This window comes from Triturus cristatus, chromosome 2_1 (genome assembly GCF_964204655.1).
Source record: "Triturus cristatus chromosome 2_1, aTriCri1.1, whole genome shotgun sequence".
Lineage (NCBI taxonomy): Eukaryota > Metazoa > Chordata > Amphibia > Caudata > Salamandridae > Triturus > Triturus cristatus.
In genome coordinates this window covers 1160255030-1160280706 of record NC_140581.1, presented here as the reverse complement: position 1 = coordinate 1160280706, position 25677 = coordinate 1160255030, and positions in this window count along the sequence as shown.

Here is a 25677-nt window from a genome sequence, read left to right as displayed (position 1 = left end):
CATGGCAAAGTGACCAGGAGGCTCAAAGCAAAGAGCCCTTCGATGTCGGGTGCTTCAGGTGGAAAGTGGTGTAGCTTGGATCTGCAGCCACGGGCTCCGGGAGGCTTCAAGGAAGGCCAGCTTCTGGAGGGAGACTGTCCCATGTTGGATGAGGGTCGCTGGGGTGTTAGTGTCCGGATTGGATCCACTAAGCCTTGGCAACCACAACCCACGCAAGATGAACAAATCTGCTACAGTACAGACCCACGAGGTCTGGGAGAGGTCTCCTTTGGGGAGACTGTAGAGCAGGCGTGGAGCAACCAGGGGAACTCTTGATTGTTAAAATAGACCTCCACTGAGGCCCACAAGTTGAGACACAAGGGACCATGGAAGGCGGCAATTTGGAGTGCGTAAAAGGACACCCACGGGCCACCGGAAGGGGCTAGGGTGCTGGTCTTTGGCACAATTGCTGTAGAGTGGTTGGCTCATAAATGGGCCAAAGCACAACTTCCCCACTGGTCAGGGTCGTGTGCTACGCAAGAGGTGGCTAGTGTCCTTGGGTATTGGGGATCTCGGCACTCCAGCGGTCCATGGTGCCCAAACTCGTTGAGCACACTCACTGGCCTCTGGGATGCGCTGGAAACTCACCTCAAGGGTGCTGGAAGTCGTCGAAGTCCGTAGGAGCAGGGAGTTCCAACTGGGTCATTTGCAGTGTTTCAGGTGCCTGCCAAGCAGGGGGATAACTCCTTTATCCCAAGGGAGATTTCTTCCATCAGCTGGGCAGCAGCAAGTCAAAGGTCAAGACTGTAAAGTTCAAGATGAATCTGAGGCTCTGGGGCCACGTTATTCACCTTTATCCCCAAGATTAGGGGAGTGTCCAGAGTAGTGTCCACCAATGAGAGGTGAGGCGGGAAAGGGTGGCTACACCCTCTCCCCTTTGTGTGTTTCCCACCTGGGCGAGGGGCAGGATGCCCCTGAACCGGTTCCAAGCGGTGTATGCAGAATGAGGGCTCTGCAGCTGCCTACGTGCAACTCTGAAAGGACATTTGGTGCACCTACCCTGTTCCAATCCACATTATCCTGTCTGGGGAGATGCTAGCACCTCCCTGCCACAGGAGCCCTATTGTCCAGCTGGCGAGGCTGGGGTTTTCCCCAGCAACAGCCAGCCAGGGTCGTGTAGGTGGCGGGCAGTAGCCATTTTGTGTTACTTGTGCACTTTTAAATTGGTGTCCAAATTCTACCGCTTTTCCCATATCGCCCCTCTAGCAGGGGGGAATCATACCCTCATGCCCATGGCTGGACTGGGGGTATGATTCCTACATGTTTGACACCAAACACGATATGGTTCTGTGTAGCCATTCACAAGTTATCGCGTTATCGCGATATACTTATAATGCGGTTAAGAGTATATGGTATGGCTACACTACAAACAACCCAGCAATGATTTTACTAAGGTTGCAGGGAGGTCCTACTCACGTAGGGGTCCCCCCTCACACATACCTCAGCACCCTGCCTTGTAGGATTAGCAAGGCCTGCTATAGGGGTGACCAATGAGAGTATATGTGTTGTAATGGGTTGGGATATAGGTTACCTATATCCCTGTAAGGGGTGCTAGCACCACCTTACCCAGACTACAGTAGTGGTCTGGTGGTGTCAGTTTGTATGGCTGTCCCAGGGTGGCACAAAAAGGTGCTGCAGCCCTGGTAGGCCTACTGAGGGACCCATGCCCTGGGTACCTAGGGTACCATATACAAGGGACTGTCAGGGCATCCTCAGCATCCAATTGGGTTGTACCTAGGGTACTCACATCGTTTAACAGAGGATGCAGATAGGCTGGGGTCCTGGATAGCAGGGCCACAGCTTGGCTAGAGTCATAAAACAGCAAAAACATCAGCAAAAATTTGGGGGCAACTATGCAGTCAATGCCACTCTCCTACAGGAATCAACTAGAGTGCGGTGCCCCCACCCCCTCCGTAACACGGTGCAGTGAAATAATTCACACTCCAGCGGCCCATGAGCACACAGCCTCCCATGCCTCCCACCCTGTTAATCACAGTTACCCCCATTACCCACATTGCACGTGCCCCCTCAATGGTATCGATATAAGGAGGTAATGAGAAAGAACTTCACGGGGAAATGACCCCTCCTCCAGCACGCAGCCTAACCTAAGCTGCGCCTGCCAGAACGACAAGCACAGTACCTGAATGCTACAACATGCCCGGGGGGGCATGCCCCAATGTTTGACTGTTTACTGCCATCAATGATATTCTCATAATTTGTTGAAAATGTCAACTTTCACTTTTTGAAATTATAAGGCTGGTCACCCAAATATATTTTGATACCCCAACAACCGGCAAGCACCCAACATTTGTACTGCTGTCTCATCATCCCGATCACAAAGTGTTGTACTTCCCTCCATTACCAGGTACTGTGAATGCTTGAGTTAAGGAGCTGTGCACTGTTGTTGATTGTATTAAAATGTTGTTTCATAAAAATAAAACATACAGATTTAAACAAAATAAAAGTGGGGCATAGTCAAATAGCATATAGTTGAATAGCGTAAACAAGGTTGCATACAGTGAATAGCATACAGTTGCGAGCAGTACAGTGTAGGGGTGTCCAGAAACTGTCTTACCCACAAATGTAATAGAATACAGTGGTGAACAGTATAATAGAGTAGAGTGTAGTGTTTCAGATTGAGGTGGCGTACAGTGGAGTTTGGTGGAGTAGAGTGGACTAACACATGCCCACTCACACACTTACACAACCACTCAGACATCCACTCACACATTGATACAGACAGTCACATAGCCACTCACATAATATATGTTAGAAATAGTCTCACTTATTAGTGGTACACAAAGTATAGTAATGTAACTTTTGTAGTACCTTAGTATATATATTTAACACTCATAAACCTTTAGAAAACACTCACAATCACTGGATGATATAATCAGTGATGTCATTTGTCAGCTGTGCGTGGCCATTGTTCTGCCACAGTCCTTGATGCCTGCCCTAAACTGTTTGCCTACTGCCCCATCCACCTCCTCCCTACCCTCTGTTATCTGAGTCCATGTGCTGCCACTGCCCTCCATTTAGCTTGATGTCCCTGCCCACTCTTCCTGCCCTCCTTTGCTGAATTCTATGCCCCGTCATCACCCTCCTGCTTATCCTCAGTGCGTAGCTTGCTGCCCCTACTCTCCTTTCCTCTGCCCTCCGATGTCTGTGTGCATATTCTTGCTCCCTCCTTTTTGCCCACCATATTCCATGGACCTGCCACCCTCCTATCTACTCTGTGTGTTCTGTTGAGCTGCCATTGCTCCTCCCACCTGCCTAGCATGGTCCAATCTCTTGTAACATGATTTCATTCAGTTGTCTATGAATCTGTTCATCATATTTGACTTTATCAATAACATCAACATAAAAAATGCTTTTGTTATGGAAATGTGGTTCTAACTATAACTACCCAATGGCGATCCCTATTTATAATATAATATATTATAATATAATGCCCATTTATGTCATGGCAGCAAAAATATGTGTAGCCAATAACACACACTATTTAGAGCAATTGTACCAGTAACACACATTCACACATTTATTTCTATAGCGCAAAGGTCAAGTTCGAGTTTAATACCACAGTACAGCAAAAGTGACATGAGAAAAATGCTTTTTATTGCCTTGCATATTGAATGCAACAATTACTTTACACATTAAAACAGCCTTCTTAATAAACACAATATCCCGAGTATAATAGTTCCTTGCTGCACAAACCTAAACCCTTTCATCCTGCTTTAATCTGAAAACATTTGTTAAAAGAAGTCAAATTTAAAATTCAATGGAATAAACAGTATGTGCAGAGTTTAATATGCTATTTATTAACATTGCTGAGTGAGGAGAAGCTTTGAAGCACTGTCCCATAAATTGTGTGTCAATACAAATAAGCACCTTAGTGCCATTGTACCTTAGTACCATATCCTGTGGGCAGGAGGTTACTTCACCCAAACCCACTCTTAACCAAAGTCAATAAGCTACATTTGTTATAGACAATGTAAATCACTGTTGAAGCTTATCGGAATAGAATTGTCTACTGTTGATGGCCTGTTTTCCATGGTTTCATTGTTTCCTTATGCCATTTCTAGTTTTACGTGTAGTATTTAGTTCTGTGTAGAACAAGCTACTTTTTCTCTTTAAACCCAGAAGTACTGGCTTAATGCCTGGACATTCATTTATTATTAGTTGTTATTGTGTTGGGTTCTTAGTCTCTAAGCCACACCTCCTCCCTAAGTAAGACTTGTGCAATGTTGCTTCACCATCCTGATGGTCAAATGTACTTGGTGCTCAGTTCTGGGTTCAATATTAAGGTTACCCAGGATGTCACATGTGTAAGGCCTCAATTGGCACAGATAGAGTTTAATAACCCCTGATTGCCATGTAATGCCCCTCTAGTTTCCACAGATGTCCTGCAAAACATAGTACTATAGTGTCATTTCAGACTATCTTTTTTCATAAATCCTTCTGTTTTTATGCATGTTATGCTCTCTCCGCAAATGTGAATAGTGTTTTTTCTGGGGCTTATTTGTCTACTCACACCAACTCCCAACTCTTCCTATAGTTTAGTTCTGGGTGTGCCTTATCAATGGCAAGATAAATAAACATCAAACCTCATCCTCTTGCTTGGATACACATGTAGGTCTAGATAGTTCCTTCTGTGAGTAATTTTTTAAATAAGATTGTTCAAAACAGGATTGAAAAAAATGAATTAATCAAAAGCATGTCTCATCCAACAGTCAGGGTGTCCAGGTGCCTGCTCATTTTGAGGTTTAAGATTGTGGCAGTAGTGGATTACAAATGGGAACTCAGAAGACATGATTTATTTTGTCTGAAATGCCACTGTATATGTTCTACACATGCATGCAATTATACACCTAATCTAGCAAGCTAAATTTTCCATAGTTTATTCCAGGTGCGGGTCAAGCATTATGTCACAAAAATGAACAAAAGGGATTTGTGAACAACTCACTTCAGCTTTTGCTAATTAGGTCTGGTCCAGTCACAAATCATATGTCATCAAGAGGGAGGTGCTTTGAGTCAGTGGCCCAACCATTGAATGCTTTGAGTTATCTCAGTCAGCCATTGCTTTTTTGAATGGCCCTTCACATAATGTTCTGACCACAGGAGTGTTGTAAAGGTTTACATGAATTTTTGCAGTGGTGATAGGCTAAAGAATGTTCCCTATCTGGGATCACAATGTTAACCTCGCCACTTGCTCTCACTTAACTCCACAATAGCCGGTCCCAAGCCCAGCTGTGAAAGGAGGAGTGTTATGCGTGGGGCTAGCTACCCCACCATGTAAAAAAATCCTAGCTACAGAAATGTCAACCAAGAGACCAGAAGACATCCTGGCCTTGGGGAGAGAGGAATCTCATGCATGGAGTGCTATGATGCTTTGTTTGTGAAAGCCAGAGATCCCAGGAAGCCACAAAATGGATCCACCTGATTTCGACCAAGACCATCACCATCGGGACATGTAACGTGAGGATCATGAATGAGACAGGCAAGACACCCCAAGTGTCACTGGAGATGAAAAAATACAATCTTGCTCTGCTGGGCATCAGCGAGTCCAGGTGGATACAGTCCAGTCAGAAACGACTGGCTCTGGGAGGAATGCTGCTGTATTCTGGACACAAGGAAGAGAACACCCCACATACTCAGGGAGTAACACTGATGCTAACATCAGCAGCCAACAGAGCTCTGATTGGATAGGAAGCCCAGAGTACCAGAATCATCACAGCAACTTTCCACACAAAGGAAAAGAGGATCAACATAAATGTTATGCAGTGCTATGCACCTACAAATTATGGCAAAGAAGAGGAAAAAGAATAGTTTTACAACACACTCCAATCCATCCTGGAGAAATGTCTTGAGAGAGACATCACCATAGTGATGGGGGAATTCAGTGGCAAGACTGGAAGCTACGACACTGGGCACAAAGACGTCATGGGCAACCATGGCCTTGCAACATTTACAAGAATGGTGAAAGGCTTGCAGATCTCTGTTCCCCTAACAGTCTAGTGATAGGCTGTATTATATTCTCACACAACAAAATAAACATGGCAACATGGAGATCACCAGACCATTCAACAGAGAATCAGATAAACCATGGCTGCATTGCCAAGAAGTTCCAGAGTTCCCTGCAGGATGTGAAAGTGATAAAAGGAGCGGACATAGTGTCAGACCATCGCCTTCTCATGGCCAGGCTAAAGCTAAAGCTGAGGAAAGCATGGATGGAATTAGCAAACCAACACCAGCAGTATGACACCACCGTCCTCAAAGATGCACTGAAACGGAGCAAATCCTCAGTCACCCTCTGTAACAAGTTTCAAGTCCTGCAAAAACTAGAGGATGGCAGAGACCTAGTAGAAATCCAGTGGGAGAAGACCAAAGAAACAGTGACATTAATCTGCCAGGAGGTACTAAGTTCCAAGAAACACCAGCATAAAGAATGGATCTCTACTAATATTCTCTGCAAAATCCAAGTGAGAAAGGAAAAGGAAGCTACAGTAGCCAACCAAGAGCAGAAACAACTTACCCTCAAGGCGAATACACCAAATTCAACAAGGGAACAAAGAGAAGCTTAAAGCAGACAAGCGAAGATCATCGATGGTCTTTTCACAGAAGTCCAGGAAGCAGCATGCCTTGAAAACTTGAAAGAACTCTGCGATATATAAAAGGAAATGCTCCAGCAGATACATCAAGCCAGTACAGACCTGTTAAAGACAAAGCTGGGAAGACAATCATGGGTGGAGCACTTTCAAGAACTGCTGAACCAGCCCATGTTGCAGTCTCCGCCAGACTTGCCAATTGACTGCAGCAGACTAACCAAGGAATAAATATGGCAAGCCATCAAATGTGTGAGAAATGCAAACACAGTAGGATCTGACAACAATCCTGCAGATGTATTGAAGGCAGATATTGAATCATCAGTAGACATGCTCTATCCCATGTTTGGAAGGATCTGGGAAGAGGAAAAAGTGCCATCAGATTCGATCAATATCCCTAAGAAAGGTGACCTGAGTAACTGCGCAAACTACAGAGGGATAACTCTTCTAACAACCCCAGGCAGTGTTCAGCAGAGCAATCCTGAACAGAATGAAAGAACAATTTGACACTTAGTTACGAGACCAGCAAACTGTCTTCCACAAAAATAGACCCTGCACAGAAAAATTTGCAACACTATACATTATCATTGAGCAGTTGCTGGAATGGAACACCCTGTCTCTATGATAACTTCATCAACTATGAAAAGGCATTCAACAGCGTGCAGAGAGAGACCCTTTGGAAATGCCTCCACAGCAATGGTGTGCCAGAACTCATAAGAATCATTTGGGACTCTTACGAGGGAATGACTTGCAAGATAATCCATGGAGGACAACTCATAGTAGCCTTCGAAATGAGGACTGAAGTCTGCGAGAGGTGTTTGGTCTCACCTTTTCTCTTCCTGTTGGTAATAGACTGGATCATGAAGGCATCCACAGCGAGGAAAAGAAATGGGATCCAGTGGACACCTTGGATGCAGCTCAGCGACTTGGACATTGCAGACGACCTGACCCTACTCTTCCATACCCATCTGCGAATGCAAGAGAGGCTAACAAAGTGACTATCACATCCGCACAAGTTGGCCCCAACATCTACAAGGGAAAAACCAATATCATGAGGGCTAACACGGCCAGCACAACTGCAGGCACTCTTGAAGGGGATTCTACTGGAAGAGGTTGAGGTCTTCACCTATCTGGGCAGTGTCATAGATGAGTAGGGTGGCACAGACACCAACACCAGCACAATAATCGGAAATGCAAGGGCAGCGCCTTCATTCAGCTAAAGAAGATCAGGAGTTCCAAGGACCTAATAGTGCAAGCCAAGATCATGCTGTTTAACACCAACATAAAATCTGTCCTTCTGTACAAAGCAGAAACACAGAGAATAAACAGTGACCACTACCAATAAAGTCCAGACCTTTATCAGCACCTGTCTGAGGAAAATCCTCCAAATCTGCTTGCCAAACACCATCTGCAACAATGACCTATGGCAGCAGACTTTCAGGCTCCCTGCTCATGAAGAAATCATGAAAAGACGCAGGGGCTGGATAGGTCACACCCTCCGCAAGCCTGCATCAAACACCACCAGGCAAGCCCTCACAGCAAACCCTCAAGGGGGAAAAAAAGTGGAAAGTCCAGGACAGAGTTGACTGGAGAGTCCTGGTTGATGGCCTATACCCCAGGAGTGGTTTTAGGTGTAAGTAAATTCAGGGGCATAACAAAGGCCCCCACAGCCCCCGCAATGTGGGCCCCCCCGAGCTCCAGGGCGCCCCTTCAGCCCATTACCCTGTCAGCAGAGCTCCTGAGTGTGGTCGGAGGGGGCCCCCATCATGTACTGTGCAGGTGGGCCCCCTCAAGTTTTGTTACGCCACTGAGTAAATTGCTCTCACTTCATTCCGCAAGCGTCTAGCATGCACAAACTGCCCCTCCTTTTTCTGCATCTGCCGCCAGTATAATATGGTACTTTAGGTTGTTGTGAACCATCTTTGTCTGGCAGGGAAGCCCCAATAGACTGTGAGTTAAAGCCCCTCATTTAAGACTTATGCAGCTTCAGGAGAAGATTCACCTTACATTCCATTGACGCTCCATTATTTTCTTGCTGGGTCTGGTGAGTACTGTGCATTGTATTGTGTTTTTAGTTGTGAGATTTCCTCCTCTGTGAAGTTGTATGACACCAGCAGTGTGCTGTTGTTCCTCTGCTCGCTTTGTTGTTCTGCCTTCCTTTTTATGCATTCCATCCACCCACCCTGTCAACCACTCATCTAGCCATTGACCTATTCTCGCAGTCACATACCCACCAATCAATACAACCAAAAACACCTGCTTACCTATCATTAAATGACCGCTTTCACTAATAACATAGTCAGACCTATTGGCTTTGTCAATGCTTGCTATTGTAGACAACTGCTTTTGGGTCTGGTCGTATAGGGTATAATTCACAGCAAATCAAAAACCTTTAGTGTGCATTTAACAAATCACTGCACTGAGAAAAAAATCTTGTTTTGCATCTCAAAACGGAGAAATAAAATTATTGAACTTTTGCCAAAAGTATCTACTTTACAAAATGTTGGTGTGTATCATTTTTAAGGTTACCACTTACAAAGGGTAGCATGTTTGAACAACGCATGCCTTTATCACGCATGCCGTTGCTCCGCAGTCTTTACAACTAATAAGTCTTTACCACACATTTCTTTACCATGCATATTGTTACAACAGCATGCCTTAGGGAAAGCGCTGGACTTTGGCGCAGTATAATTTACTATTCCAAACCCAGCCTGCGCAACAGTAGGGAAAGCATTGACCATTAAAGTCCAACGCCGCTTTCGCTAAGGTACATTGTTGTAACGATATGCACGGTAAAGATGTATTCATTGTAACACCTGTGCTGTAACAGCAGGGCACAGTTTGTGTCACATTGTAAATGCTGTTTCCCCTTATAAACCAAACACCATTGTTTAACGCCTTTCATAACACTGTTCTTTAAGAGTCCAGCTACTTCTGTAATCTGTTCAGGAAAGGAGCCTTTAAAAAAAAATATAATTAGGGTAAAGCAAATTCAAGCAATTTTGGTAATTCATTAGTTTTCTTTTCAAACATTAGTGATTTTCTACACTTTCATCATGGTAATTATAAGCAAACAATTGACAGTATCACGTGTTACAGAACCACTCACCTGTTAGTAAAAATGTAATTTAATTATAGCAGTATGTGTTTGAATTTTTCCTCAATAATGCGCTCTAAATCTCCTAAAATGCCTACCATACATAAGTTAGCATGACCACCTTAAACTCAACCCTGGCAAGACAGAATTAGTCCAACCGGGAAAAAGCGAGATCATGTGGGGCCCCCACTTCTGGCCTATCGACCTCGGACCACCCCCCACCCCCTCTCCTTCAGTAAAAAGCCTCGGAGTCACTCTAAATTCTGACCTCTCGCTCAAAGGACAAGTGGGGACAGTAGTCTCCTCATGTGTCTTCCAACTGAGGAAAATAAGAAAAATCGCACATTTGCTTACCCCCTCAGCCCTCATTCAGGCAGTAATAGCCCTGACTTCTCAAACTCCATCTACCTCGGTCTGCCTATGTTCCTGCTCAAACACCTACAGATAGTACAGAACCAGGCAGCAAGACTAATATTTTTGCAACCAAAATGGCATTCTGCCAGCCCCCTACTGGCCAAATTACACTGGCTCCCAATCCCACAACGTGCAGCATTTAAGACCGGATGCTTACTCTTCAAGGCCCTGCACGGTAGGAGTCCCAAATTTATCAGCGGCCTGATTGAGAAACATACCCAACGCCACAATCTTAGGTCTGGCCATCTCAGGCTACTTGCTATACCAACCATCAAACTCAAACGCCAGGAGGGGCGCAGGTTTTCCTACCTCGCACCTGGCTTTTGGAATTCTCTGCCTCTGGATATCAGAGTGCAGGAAAACTTGATGGGGTTTAGAAAGGCCCTCAAGACATGGCTGTTTGCACTGACCTATGCTTAGTTCCCCCGCCGCGACATTTGCAACAATTAGCGCCATGAAACCTTCTGGTGACCGTGCGCTCTACAAATTCCTATTAACATAACATAACCTATCATATCTATCTACAGTAACTACCAAACCTACCATTCTTAAATCATATCTACCTACCAAATCTACCTGCCTTTCCATCCCGAACCTGCCATATCAACTATTACTAGCCTACAATGCCCCCTACCTATCTACCACACCAATCGTACCATACCTCACTACCATATTCAAGCAACCATTCCTAACCAACCTCCTCTGCTGCAGTGAGCTAATACCCAGCTGAAACACACCAAATGACACCAAACACACTCTGGGGAAATCTGGAAAACAAAATAACCTGGAGAAGAGAAATCATTGACAAAGAATGCAAATGCCCTGCACATATCGTGAAACTGGTTGACAAACTAACTTTTAAGCTGGGAGACAGGACCCTACTTAAAAAATACACACAAGCCAGCTTGTAACAGGGGCGGAAAATGACAAAGAAGAGACAAGGGATCAAAAGATCCTCTAGTAAACCCCAAACAACAAGAACACCATTTATGGAGCCACAAGCCTTGAGTCTACCAAATTCCAACGCTATCACAATTTGTAAGTATTTCACACCAACATCTGCCTCGCTGAGAACACCAGCGAAAGGGGAGCCACGCACAAACCTTTCTCAGTAGACCAGGTGAAGCAACAAGTAGACGACGGCCAGAGTAAGGAACCAAACTCACACTACTGTGAGAAGATGGCCAATGGAACATCCCTCAGTCCCTCGGACAGCAGACCTGACCGGCTTTCGAATTTGGAACTCCCGGAGGATGAGACAGGGCAAGAAAAACCCGAAGGTTTAGAAATATCATCGCACTGGACTCCCCAAAAGGCGACACGCAAAACATGGAAGGGAAAAGCAAGGAAACCCTCCAGACGGGAGGCAGCGGCTCTTACGGTGATCTATCCCTATCACAGAGCCCGTCAGCAATGAAGCCCTACACTGTCAATCAAAGCTCGCATCTTTAGGGACCGGGAATCAATACCCCCCTGGGGAACCTGAATTCCTCCCATCTATTCGGCGAGACAAAGTTCACAACTCACTGTGCCTCATGGGAACAGTCCAGCCCGAACTGCCAAGCCAGGTCTTCCCTGGATGGACCGAAAACAAGCATCCTGGGACCGGTTTCGGGGTAACATCTCATATCAGCCAGGCTTGTTTGAATCTAGTCGCAAAGTGAGCAAGGGACCCACATCTGCCAACTTAGGGCAAACAAAGGAGTAACAAGGAGATGATGGATGGAGCGCTGAAACTTTTCAGACACTCACCCCCAGTCACAGATATTGATTGACTCTATTATCGTTCTTTATCTCACTTTGCCACCCCAGTTCAGACCCAGCTATATGCAAATCAGTCTTGATCTTGTACCTCATGGGAACAGTCCAGCCCAAACTGCCAAGCCAGGTCTTCCCTGGACCAGAAACATGCATCCTAGGACCGGATTCAGGGTAACAACCCTCATCAGCCAAGCTATCTTGAATAGTTGGGTCTGTGGGGTGGCGAAGTGAGCTAAAGAATGATGATGGATTCAACCCAGATCTGTGACTGGGGGTGAGTGTCAGAAAATATTCAGTGCTCCATCCATCATCTCCTTGTGTTTGCTTTGTTCGCCCTAAGTTGTCAGGGTATGCCCAGACCTGGGTCCCTTGATCACTTTGACACTGGATTCAAGCAAGGCTGGCTGATGAGGGTTCTTACGCCGAAACCGGTCCCAGGATGCTTGTTTCTATGTTAATAGGAATTTACTCTGGCAAAAATGACAAAAATTGGGGGATTCAATCTATGCTGCTGAACACCATTATTGCCCTCTATGCCAGAACCTGGGTATGTGTCAAACTAACTCGGAACGCAGCAACAAAGAAGGTGTACACAGACCGAAGGCTGAAAGAAGGCTGTGTATTGGCATCTTAACCTTTTAATTTATATACTGCAGACCTTGGTAAATCAATATCAAAAGCCAACCTGTTAGCACCTAAAATTGGGCAGATCAGACTGTTCTTAATGTGGTACTCAGACGATATGGTCTTAATGGACCACACGAAGAAGGGTCTGCAAAGAATACTGGACGCATTAAGCATCTACAATGATAAAAATGAATCAACAGACAACACCAGTAAAACAAAGGTAGTGATCTTGGGAAAATACGCAAACAAGCTCAAATATCAATGGAGAATGGGTAAACTGAAAATAACTACAACATCTAAGTATAACTATCTAGGGGTTTGGATCATGATCAATGGCAAGCCCACTACTCATATTGCATCCATAGAATCATCAAAAGCCAAGGCGGTGTCATACACCCTCTGCAAACTCAACTCCAAATTGCGCAGCCCATCAACTGAGCCAATTCGAAAGTTCATAGAAGCTAAGCAACTTCCCTCATTTTCTTATGGGCAACTAGTCTTCCCTAGGCCACTGACCAACATCATGGAGTGTACTAATTGCTGAGTGTTTAAACAGATTTTCCAGATACCTGCCTACGTACGGAATGCTTTAGTACGGTTGGAATTCGGCCTAAGCAAGCAATCCTACCAACACTGGGCATCGATCATCTGCAACTATCGAGGGAGTTGTGCAGCTCCCCCAAATAAAATGACAGCAATCCTGAAAGAAATGCTGTCATTGGGCAGACTTTCTATCTTCTGCCTGTACTGAACTGCACCTTGACATGTCCAACTGGGGGGATTTTATTTATCAACCGGGAATCTTAAAAACTATTTTAAGGAAGCAAGTAAGACTCTTATCTATGCGAGATGATCTTGGGCTCATAGAGTCCTCTAGCAGTAATATTGGGATCTTAGCCAGTTCCTACAAGGATAAATTGAGCCATACATATCTTGACTCGGCACTGAACAAATCAATCTTATTGCAAATCTTGTCAATCAGACTTATGGTAATGCCAATAAAAGATATAAACACTTACTGGAAATCCCTTGAGATGGTCACCTCCTGCGGATTGTGTCTTCGTTGCGAGGAGTCCTTGGCTCACCAAGTTTGCATCTGTCCACATTTGAGTCATGCACGCTGCACTTTAATGAAACCTCTGTTTTTAAAATAGGGCACCCACACTTGCCCAGATGCAATGAAACTTCTTTTTAATTTAGAGACGCCATGGAACTGGCCAGGCTAGCGAAATGTGCACGTCAACTTAAGGTACTCATAAGCAAAGACCAAGCCTCGGTCTAAAGGTAGATAGAGCAGAAGTGCTACAGTGAAATTCCAGTGGGGCCCGATTCCTGGAGTTCCACAAGGCAAACAGAATGGATGTTGCAGTCGGAAAAGGGCATTGGGAGACTCAATCTACCCTCATAGCCATGCCTATGGAATGGAGATTAGGAGGAGAGATGGTACTGATGAAGAAATTGAGGACGGATTGGTGCAGGCCAGAAGAGGAGCCTCTGTGGAACAGGTTTCAGTAGGTGCCTCGAGGTGCCAGGCTTGGCACTTTTGACTACAAACCTGAGTGTGCTTTGGCTCCACGCTTAACTGACTGTGGCAGCCTGAGACTGTAGAAACTACAGTAATGCCTATTACGAGAGAGTAGCCTCAAATGGTAGCACTCTCCTAAGATGGAAAGCCTCTCTCTAAGATGGAGGGGTTCCCCTCATATTACTAAAGTGGGTTTCTCAGCTGGAGTCATAATGGTGGCAGTGGATGGAACAAGTAAAGCACGTTCTGAGTTTCATAACTGTGGTGCTGACGCTACTTTGCTTCGAGTCAAAAATTCAGTACCTGGAAAATAGAGACAATGCAGTAAACATTCATCTCCATGATGTACCTGCAAAAATCAAGAGTACCAGCTCCATAATACATTGGTTTGCACCAGATAATAATGTGCCAACCTTAAATACTGAGGGTGAAAAGCATGAAGAGGAGCAGAGAAGCCAGAGGTATGGCTATTGTTAAAGAGATCCATCATAGTAGATAGTAAATTATGCTCAGGGCCCCTGGAATTATGCAATTGTGCGGCCTTGGCAAGTTTCTCATAATTATAGATTTGCCAAATTTGCCACATAATCCATCATCTGTTGCATAATCTGTGGTTTTTAACAAAAAAGAAATGTTTTTTCAAACTCAAACTGTTCAAAAGTTACTAAAAATGCAGCAACACATATTGCAGGGCAGTGAAATTGTACTAATGAGGTGCAACCAATGCCTAGACAGTGTTACCAAGTTTAAAAAGGACAAAATAATGAATTAATTTCTATTACAAAATGTGCCACATTATGCCGCAAAATTTGCCTTTTATTGCTGCATAATTTACTCACCCTTGCTGCATAATTTGGCCCTCTCCTGCCCCATAATTGCAGTGGGCCTGAATATTCAGCAAGAAAAGACACATTATACAGGATAAAGTGGCCCATTTTGTAATAATATTGCTTCATTATTTTGTAATTTTTAAACTTGATAACACTGTCTGTGCATTGGTTGCACCTTATTAGTACCAGTTTAATACACAACTAGAGCAATAAGCAAGAGAAAGGTGACCAGTCCAGCTTTGCAAAGGCCTTCCACTTTGCAGAAACACTTGTCATTGCATTTTTAGTAACTTTTTATTTTTGTATTTATTGAAGTTGAATGGTGTCATACATATTCAAAATACGAAATATAAACAATAAAATAATGAAGCCCAAAGCTTTGTCATAGAGCATGTCCCGCTTTCAACATTAGATATGACCAAAATAGTTAATTTACAATTTTCCATACTCAAAAAAGCAGACAGAAGATTTTTACAAATTCATCAAAAAATTCCCCCCAGATTTTTTCAAATTTTCTTCCCCCCCCAATCCTCAAAGCGTAACTTCGCTCACTCATCTTTACTCTTCGCATTTTGGAAAACCATTTGTGAATGGATGGAGTTTGATTTGTACGCCAATTTTGAAGTAACAACGATCTGGTAACTGCCATGCAAATATAAACTAAGTTCGCGAATGATACAGATAAATTGAGGTGCGGATCAAAACCATAAAGCATCAGATTTACATTTGAAGATATCTGAATATGACAAATAAAGCTTAAAAAAACAAAAATGTGATCCCAAAATGCTTTAACCATGCAACAATCAGCGATTACATGAGTCCAATTGGCAGGGGCGAAGTTTAAACATCGGAAACAATTCGGAAGATAATTGCTGTACATTTTGGCTATTGCCGCCGGGGTACGATACAGAAGCCATTTTCCCAAAAATAACATTCTACGCCAGTTAGCACCCCTTAATGTAGAAAAATTAAGCTTATTAATGGTTCGCCACGTAGACAATGTCAAAACATGGTTTTCTTGTTCCCACCATTTTTTTACAGCTTTAGCGCACAGAACCCTTTGTCTTGATTGAGCAAGACAGCGCTTCCACTCTCCGGATTTCCTTATCAAATGATTATTAAAAAAGAGATCATTGTTTAAAGAAGAGATCTGAGTAAACGATGTGGGAGCATGTTGCTGGAGGGATTGATAAATGTGAGTGTAACACCGGCTAACAAAACATTTCTTGAAATTAATAATCGCATCTCAGGCGGAGTTATCCACCTTGTATGTTGCAAGAAATCACCCACTTTGCTAAATCCAGCATTTGTCCAATGACCCATTAAATCAGAACCAACCACCTGCCCATAAAATGAGAGTAAATTAATCAACGAAGATGAAGAATTAAACAGAGAAAGAGAATATCTTCTGAGCATAGCCGTACGCTTCCTAAAAAACCAGGCAATTATTTTGTACCTGGCCAATTTGGGAGATTTAGGAACTTGAAGGGGGGGAAAAATTTGACTTTCCGAAAAAATTAAATCAAAGAAAGAACTAATAAATCCGTTAGAGTTTGATATTGGAGATTTAAATCGAGTCAAATACTGAGCAAAGTGAGCATTATAATAATCTCTAATATTCGGTAATGCGAGGCCTCCGTTGTCTAAATCCTCATAGAGAGTATTCAGCGCAATACGAGGTGTTTTATGTGCCCACAAGAAGCGCAAAAATATAGATTCGATTTTAGTAAAAAAAATACCCGGAAGAAAGCAGGGAACCGTTGAAAACAAAAAATTAAACAGCGGTAAAATTGACATTTTAATCAAAGCGACTCGGCCCAAGATTGATAATGGTAATTTATTCCAGCGAGTAAGCATTGAGCCAACTTTCCGAAGGAGGGGATCAAAATTAAGACCATAGAGATCCTTAACTGAGGCTGTGAAAAAAAAACCAAGATATCTTTTGGGTTTATTATTAATGCAGCCCCTTAAATCCGGATATAACTCAGGTTTATGATTGCCACAGACCAATATTTCTGTCTTTTTTTTATTGATACGATAGCCCCAGAAAGTCTCAAATTCCTCAAAGAGCTGAAATACACGAACTTGTGACTGCAAATCGGATTTGATGAGAAGCATAATATCATCAGCGTAAAGTTTTATCTTTGACATTAATGGAATCGGAGGCAAAATCTCTGCACACTGCCGAATTGCAATTGCAAGGGGTTCGATAAAAAAAGCAAAAAGAATTGGTGATAAAGGACAACCCTGGCGTGTACCACGATTAACTGACACAGATCCTACTATCAATGAATTAATAATAATATTTGCGTTGGCACCCGTGTAAAGATTACGAATAAAATTAATAATAATTAATGGGATATGAAGGTATTGCAAAATAATAAAAAGAGTCTCCCAGACCACCAAATCAAAAGCTTTTTCCGCATCAAATAACATAATTAAAGCTGGAATCGTCAGTGTCTGAAAGTAATCCAGGGCTTCCGAAAGATAATGGGTATTAGTCAACAATTGTCTGCCAACGATAAACCCATTTTGATCTTCATGAATCAAATCCGGGGCAATATGGTTGAATCGAATAGCGAGTAATTTAGTAACGATCTTATAGTCCGAGTTTAACAGGGTAATGGGGCGATATGAATTAGGATCCTTAGCGTCCTTCCCCTTCTTCAGAAAGCTGACCACAGTACCCTCGCGAAACGAATCTGGGATGGAAGCTCCAGCAAGCATGGAATTAAGGAGTTGTAGAAAAATATCAGAGAAGGCAGGAAAAAAAACTTTAAAAAATTCCGCGGGTAATCCGTCTGGGCCGGAAGCTTTCCCTGATGGAAGTTCTTTCACTACCGATTGCACCTCTTGTAAGGAGAATTCACTAACCATATTTAATTGCTCAGATTCGGAAAGGGAAGGGATCACATCCTTTCTCAAAAAAACATTTAATTTTAGCTGATCTATTTCATGCTGATGGCTATATATTTTTTGATAGTGAGAGTGCATTATCTTACCTATCCCATCCGAATCAGTCACATATTGATTAGCGACGGGACAAATTAAACCCCGAATTAGATTGGAGGCAGCTTGTTCTTTGGCCTGCCTGGCCAGAAATCTACCCGTAAAGTTACTTTCTTCGTAGACTTTCTGGTATTGACTACGAAAAAACGCCTCTCCTTGCTCAAATAAGTATGTACTAAATTCAGATGTGGCAGCATCTTTCCCAATTATAATTCCACGAATAAAGGCCTTTAAGGCGTCCCAGATAATACTGAGAGGGGCGGTGCCAGTATTACGAATTATAAATTCTCTAATCATATCTTTGAATTCGGAGACCCATATTTCATCGTTAAGATATAATTTATTAAAGACCCATCTTTTAGGAGACCTTCTAGTATCCCCTAAAATAAATTCCCTAATAAGCATAGCATGGTCAGAAAATACATTATGCACCGTATTATAATAACCTAACCTGAGATTACGTAAGGCAAGAACAAAATCAATGCGGGATGAAGACTTAAATCTACTCGACCAGCAAGTATATTCTTTTTTGGAGGGATTGTCTAGACGCCAATGATCAGAGAGATCCAATAGTCTTTTATAGTTAGAAATGGTCTGGAAGACTTTAGGTTTAAGTTGTTTTTTTGGTTGGAACGATGAATCCAGTTTGGGATCCATCAAAACATTAAAGTCGCCAGCCATCACAATATCCCCTGACACCGTCAATAGGGATTGGAACCTCTCTTCAAAGATATTAGAATCATCATTTAATGGGCCATAACAACTGAGAAAAATAAGAGGTCTGTGTCTATTTTTGACTCTGCAAGAGACCCAGCACCAGCGCCCTGAGCCCCCAGCTTCTGAGTGAATAATTTCTGCATGTATGTTCTTATTTAAAAATATCGCCACCCCTCGTTTAGATTCATTGCATGATGTGAAACACCGAAACGAAGCCCACGATTTAAACATTGGAAACTGATCTATCTTAGGAGAGGAGATATGAGTCTCCTGTAATAAGATTACAGAAGGATTTTTTGCCTTAATCCAGATTTCCACAGCTCGCCTTTTCTTAATATTATTTAAACCATTAACATTAAGAGAAAACAATTTCAAACTCTCCTTATTAGACATTAACATCTTAAATTATCTAATTGTAAGCAGTCGTCATCAGGCCTCATCTTGCCCATTATAGGCATTCTGGCATTTTCAGTTGACACATAAAAAAAAGAGAACCTGGCACCATCAACTTCAGTTTTTGTTATAACGCCACCATCACCCCATCACCATCCCCACCCTCACCCCCCAAAAGCCCACCCGCCAATGGCCCAACTTCCCCTTCCCACGCTGACCATCGTAACCTACACCACTCCATTGGGGTGACCTGTCGCACCCCCCTGGGCCCCCTGGATTCCACACTCCCTCATGCTATACTGACCCCCCCCCCCCCAGTCCTTCCAGACAGTCCGCACCCAGCAAAGTCAGGACTTATAACATCTAAGAACACAAAAAGAGCTCTGCACAAATTCCTCCAAGTTTTAACTTAATTAAGAATTCGAAATCTCCTTGAGCAAGTCCCTTGCTGCTGCAATATCAGATAGCATAAAGAATTTGCCTTTCACTAAGACTTTGAGTTTAGACTGTTGTGCTATCGAGGCTTGGGCCCCTTTAGCTTTAAATAACTGTAACATTTGGACAAACTCTTTTCTTCTCCGAGCAGCAGAAGCGGACATGTCTGAAAAAATGCGACATTTCACAGTTTCATTAACAAAAAATTGTCTTTTCTGAATTGCCGCCGAGAGAATAGTCTCTTTAATCTGTATATCAGAAAAGTTTAATAGAATTGTACGAGGAAGGGAGGAATTTGGAAAAGGTTGGGCGGGAACTCGATGAGCTCGCGTAATAGTTAGGTCACCCTCATGATTGGGAATCACTTTTGATTTTAAAAAAGAGGTAACCCACTGCAGCGTACTAGAACCTTCAAGACCTTCGGGAACCCCCACTATGCGAAGATTTGAACGACGATTATAATTCTCCAAATCATCTAGTTTAGATTCTAGTAAGCGTGAGGCGAGGGAAAACTGATTTGTGTCTTTTTTGACCTTGATCATTTGATCCTCCAGATTAGAAATACGGGCTTCAGCTTCTTGGAGACGGGCAGGGAATGTAGAAAAGAGATCCTCCATTTTGTCCAGACGCTGATTAATCAAAACGAGCTCAGATTTTTGACACCTCTTCAACTCTCGGACCTCATCGAGAATTAGATTTAACATATCTTTTACTGACATCTGGATCTCCCCGACGGTCTCAGTGCCCAAATCTAACAAAGGACTGAGCGGACTGTCGTTAGAACCAGAGTCTACTGGAGTAATTGGAAGCATGTCGGAACGCAGTGCAGCTATAGCCGTATTTTCCTCAGTCAAAGCCTCGTTCTGAATATCTTCCGTGATTTTCATAGAGTGTATCAAAAAGTTATCTTTAAGTAAAGATGTCGAAATTGTGGAAGGTACAGAAGGTACCACATGGTTAGGCTTATGCAAGAAATTTGGAGGTTGAATAATTGAGAAAGAGGGAGAGGAACAGGCTTTAGTGGAGATGCTCTGGCAAAGTACAGCATTTTTCTTATCAAAAAGAGGAAAAGGTTTAGCGCCCTTAAGCTCCTCCATTAAGCCATCTTGCTCGGTGGTGGAATCACGAGGAGGTGAAGAGCGTGCTGCCTCTACACTGTGAGAAACCTCTAAATCCGGGGTCGGAGTCTCCCCGAAAGACTCCTCTACCTCTTCTGAGCTTTCCGCGCTGTCGCTTTTTGCCCTTCACATCGCCTTTGCCGCCAGTAGTGTTAAGTAATTTGGCTGCGTTCTTCACTTCTTTGACCTGAATACGCAAAGCTTTTGCTTTACGGGTATTTATTAATTTTCCCATGCTGAGAGCAGAGAATATAATAATAGTTGCGCCCTTAAATTTAGTCCGGCACCTTTAAGTCTCTGTAGTCCAATGACACAAAGTCGGAAAAAAAAAAAAAGGGCAGCAACAACAGCAGTGAGGGACGAGAGAAAAAGATTTTTTTCCCTTTTTTATTTTCCTACCTCCTCTTGCCCCCGAAACACAGAGTAGGATTGCAAGTCCAAATCCAAGTGGCCGGGTGCAGTTGATCCGGATAGGCAGGACCACAGAGTCTCTAACAAACTAGCAGCCGCTCCAGCGCCGCGGGCGAAATTGAGGATGTGAGAGTATGAAGAACCACTTCACGCCGGTAAGGAAACCCCACTCCAATCAAGCTCAAGCTCACGCTCAAGCTTCGAAACGCCACCTGCCAGCCACCATCAGCCTCCGCCTCAACTGCAGAGCAGAAAATGGCCGACGGCGTGAGACTGAGATGCCTGAAAACAGGAGAAGTGAGGAGCCGCTCCGCTCCGGTGAAAAGAGCCGCTGCGGTCCGATCGATTTCAGGCAACAGAGAACAGAGAATCACACGATCCGGGAAACACCGCCAGCCGCCATCAGCCTCTGCCAGCCGCACAACCTCGAGGAAGAGGAGAGGAGTCAGGAGCCGGGAATCCTCAGGTGTGCATGGAGGCGTGGAACTCCAGCCGAGCCGCATTTTTAGTAACTTTTGAACGGTTTGAGCTAGAAACATTTTTTTGTTTTGTTAAAATCTTCAGATTATGTAGCAGATGAGGGATTATATGGTAAATGTGTAACTGCAACAAATGATGGACGGAATGCTGAATGATCCAAACATGCTCCCCCAGTCAAGAGATCTGGGTTAAATCCTTATTTCTTTTGCCCACCACACCACCACAGTTTGGATCTAGCCATATGCAAATCAGTCTTGACCCTGTGCTTCATGGGAACAGTCCAGACCGAACTGCCAAGCCAGGTCCTCTCTGGCTAGCTTGAATCCAGTGGCACAGTGAGCAAGGGACCCACGTCTGGGCTTACCCGTCCCACTTAGGGAGAAAAGTGTAATTGCAAAAAATGATGGACGGAATGCTGAATGATTCAAACATTCTCCCCCAGTCAAGGGATCTGGGTTAAATCCATCGTTCTTTTGCTCACTACACCACCCCAGTTTGGACCCAGCCATATGCAAATCAGGCTTGACCCTGTGCCTGATGGGAACAGTCCAGACCAAACTGCAAAGCCTGCAAGCAGATACAGAGTGGAAAACACAACTTGCATTATCAGGACACATCATGTATACTCATAACACAGTTGTGGTCAATCAAGCCCGAGGACGGATCCAGTGGAATTCATCGACACTCAACAAAATTATTAACGCAATAGACATGTTACATCCATTACAGACAACTCATTCTACAAATCCAATAAAAAACTTTGAAATAGCTACCAAAACATTGATACAAGAATTACAGGAAAAACTAAAACAACGGGGCCCAACAAAGAACCAAAACAAAAAACCGAACTTGGTCACTAATGCAAAGCAATTAAATAAACTGATACGGTCGCAGTTTCTTGAATACTCTGCATCTAAACAACTAGAAATAAACAAACTGAAAAACCAGCGCAGGAGAGACAAAGCAAATAACAAGGAAAAATCCAGGATAAAAACTGGGTTGACATCCAGATAGCAGCAAAACAGAATAACCAACGTGAATACCGGAATATAATTGCCAGAGAAATAGGTACAAAAAAAGCATTACAATCTATCCCAGTCCCCCAGGTAGAATGGGAATCTTACCTAACCAATCTATACAAATTAAATATTATCTCAGAAAGAAATAACAGCCCAGCAAGAATTCTTGAAGTAAATACATCTTTTTTTGGAGCACCAAGTCCCTTTTCAATCGAGTTACATATAAAAAAGGCAAAAACGACAGGAGCAACGGGCCTGGACCAAATCCCGATTAAAGTTCTCCAAAGCAATTCTAGAGCATGGAGCAAATTCTTATCTCCCCTCTTTAGCCACATTTTCACAACAGGGGAAATCACTAAATCTTGGAAGGGGAGCATTGCAATCCCTATACGCAAGAAGGGTTCAAGGCTGCATCCCAGCAACTACAGGCAGATAGCTCTCTTGGATGCAACAGGAAAGGTCTTTGCAGCAACAGTATTAGACCATCTTAAAGACTGGGCCTTCTCATCAGGTCTAATTCCCTTATATCAAGCCGGATTCAGACCAAAGCACTCGGTCACTGATAACATCGCTGTATTACAAACCATACTGGACAAATATGTGTCCTCAAATTCTCAGGTTGTGTATGCTGCTTTTGTCGACATTACCACCGCATTCGATAGGGTGGACAGAGGAACGCTTTGGAGAAAGCTTAGCAGAATGAGTATCCCAGATCACCTACTCCACGTAATAACATCATAACATTCCGGGACTTGGTGTCAGGTCTAAATGGGGAGGGAGAAGGGGTCTCACAAACCCAATTCTGACCCTAAACGGCCTTAGACAAGGATGCCTTCTAGCTCCCTTATTGTTTTCCTTATATCTCAGCGATCTACCTGATTGTTTTAAACAGATCTGCATTTTTCCACCTAAAATTTCTCTCCACAAAATTCACACCATGATGTATGCAGACGACGTAATCATTTTAGACCTAACACCATTTGGTATGCAAAGAAGCCTGCAAGCACTCCACAACTATACGGAGGAAAATGATCTAATACCGAATATCGCAAAAACAAAAATAGTTCCATTCTCGGGACGGAAACGGAGTACCAAATTTAACTGGACTCTAGGGGGAAAATCGGTGGAAGTGACAAATGAGTACACCTATCTAGGTTGAATCCTTACAAAGTCCCTACAAAACGTGCTCCATATATAGAATTTAAACCGGAAAGCCGATGTCCACGCGGGGGCACTATCCCGTTTATATGCCTCGACCGGCCAAAGACACTTCTCTTCGCTACTCCGGGTTTATAGTGCCAAGATTCCGCCAGTGCTTTCATATGCCCTAGAACATATTCCTTTTAAACAATGGAAACACCTAGATCTAAAAGAAGGGAAGATCTTACGGAAACTCGCAAAGATGTCCCAAGCAGTCCCGGTACAAGCTCTTCGCCTAGAATTTTTACTAGTCAGTTCCTATGGTAGAGGAATTAGCAACGTCATCAGATGGGCATTCAACCTCCTTCATGCGCAAGAAGGAACGCTAACATTCCTACTCAAAACAGAGACATTTGACCAAGGAAGTTTGAAATACGTATTCGGTAGGAAAGTCTCAACTGCTTTTAAATGGAAATGTTAATACAGGCTTGTTACAATCATGGACCCCTGCCCAGCTGAAGCTTTTCTTAAAAAACTTCACTCCAAAATTAAGCTTTGACCTCGACGTTCAGCACTGCACCAATTTGTCACTATATAAAAAATACGCTGAAACTTTGGTCTATAGGAAAACACAACAGTATATGTATTTTAACCTAAAGCATGGAGTTAGGAGATCGATTGTATTGCTCCGATTTGAGATACTTTCTCTAAAATCTTTTACCTGCAAGTGGTTATCGAAAGAAAGATCTAGTAATCTCTGTAACTTAAGCAACGGAGGGGAGCAAGACTTGGAACATTTGTTGTTTACTTGCCCAAATCCGTTAGTCGTAGAAGCAAGAAAAAGATTTCTACAACCAATTTATATAAAATGTAGAATCAGCTCAGTTCAGGACTTGGTCTCGCTTGGCAAGGTTCCGCCAAATGAATTTGTATGTTATAATATATTTAAATTCTTAAAATCCTTTTTAACTTTGTATTAGAATGAAAACTTTTATTATTTTTTTACTGTTTAAACCTTTATATTATGTATCAAATATTTGTGGTTCTCAGTTGAGAACTAAATCAAATAAACTAAACTTGAACTTGAACTTGAACTTGCAAAGCCAGGTCTTCCCTAGACCAGAAACAAGCATCCTGGGACTGGTTTCGGGGTATGTCACCCTTCATCAGCCAGGCTAGCTTGCAAAGCCAGGTCTTCCCTGGACCAGAAACAAGCATCCTGTGACTGGTTTCGGGGTATGTCACCCTTCATCAGCCAGGCTAGCTTGAATCCAGTGGCACAGTGAGCAAGGGACCCACGTCTGGGCATATCCGTCCCACTTAGGGCGAAAAATGTGTAACTGCAACAAAGTTCGGGCTAGACTGTTCCCATGGGGCACAGGGTCAAGGCTGATTTGCATATGGCTGGTTTCAAACTGGAATCGCATGCTGAGCAAAAAAAAAATGGATTTAGGCCCGGATCTCTGTACTAGGGTGAATGTATTACATTGTTCTGCATTCTGTCCATCAATTGATCTTTTGGCATTTGTCACCCCGAGTGGGACGGGTATGCCAAGGCGTGGGTCCAGTGCTCTCTATGCCACTAGATTCAAGCTATCCTGGATATTGAGGGGTGGTATCCCGAAAACTGTCCTAGAATGCTTGTTTTCAGTCCAGGGAGGACCTGGCCTGGCAGTTCGGGCTGGACTGTTCTCATGAGGCACAGGGTCAAGACTGACTTGCATATGGCTGGGTTCAAACTGGAATGGCATGGTGAGCAAAAAACGATGGATTTAGGCCCAGATCTCTGTACTGGGGTGAATGTATGACATTGTTCTGCATTCTATCCATCAATTGTTCTTTTTGCATTTACATGGTAATTTTGGCAAATCTATAACTAAGCAAAATGTGCTGCAGCCGCAGAATGGTACAATTCAAGTGGCCCTGTTGATAGCAAACTGTGACTGTTTAACTGCTTACAATAAAGTGGCCAATACTTTAGATTACTTTATTGTAGTTAAAAACATATTCAGAGGAGAAACAGGAATGTGTGTGTTTAGTCAATTAATCAATCAAGGATT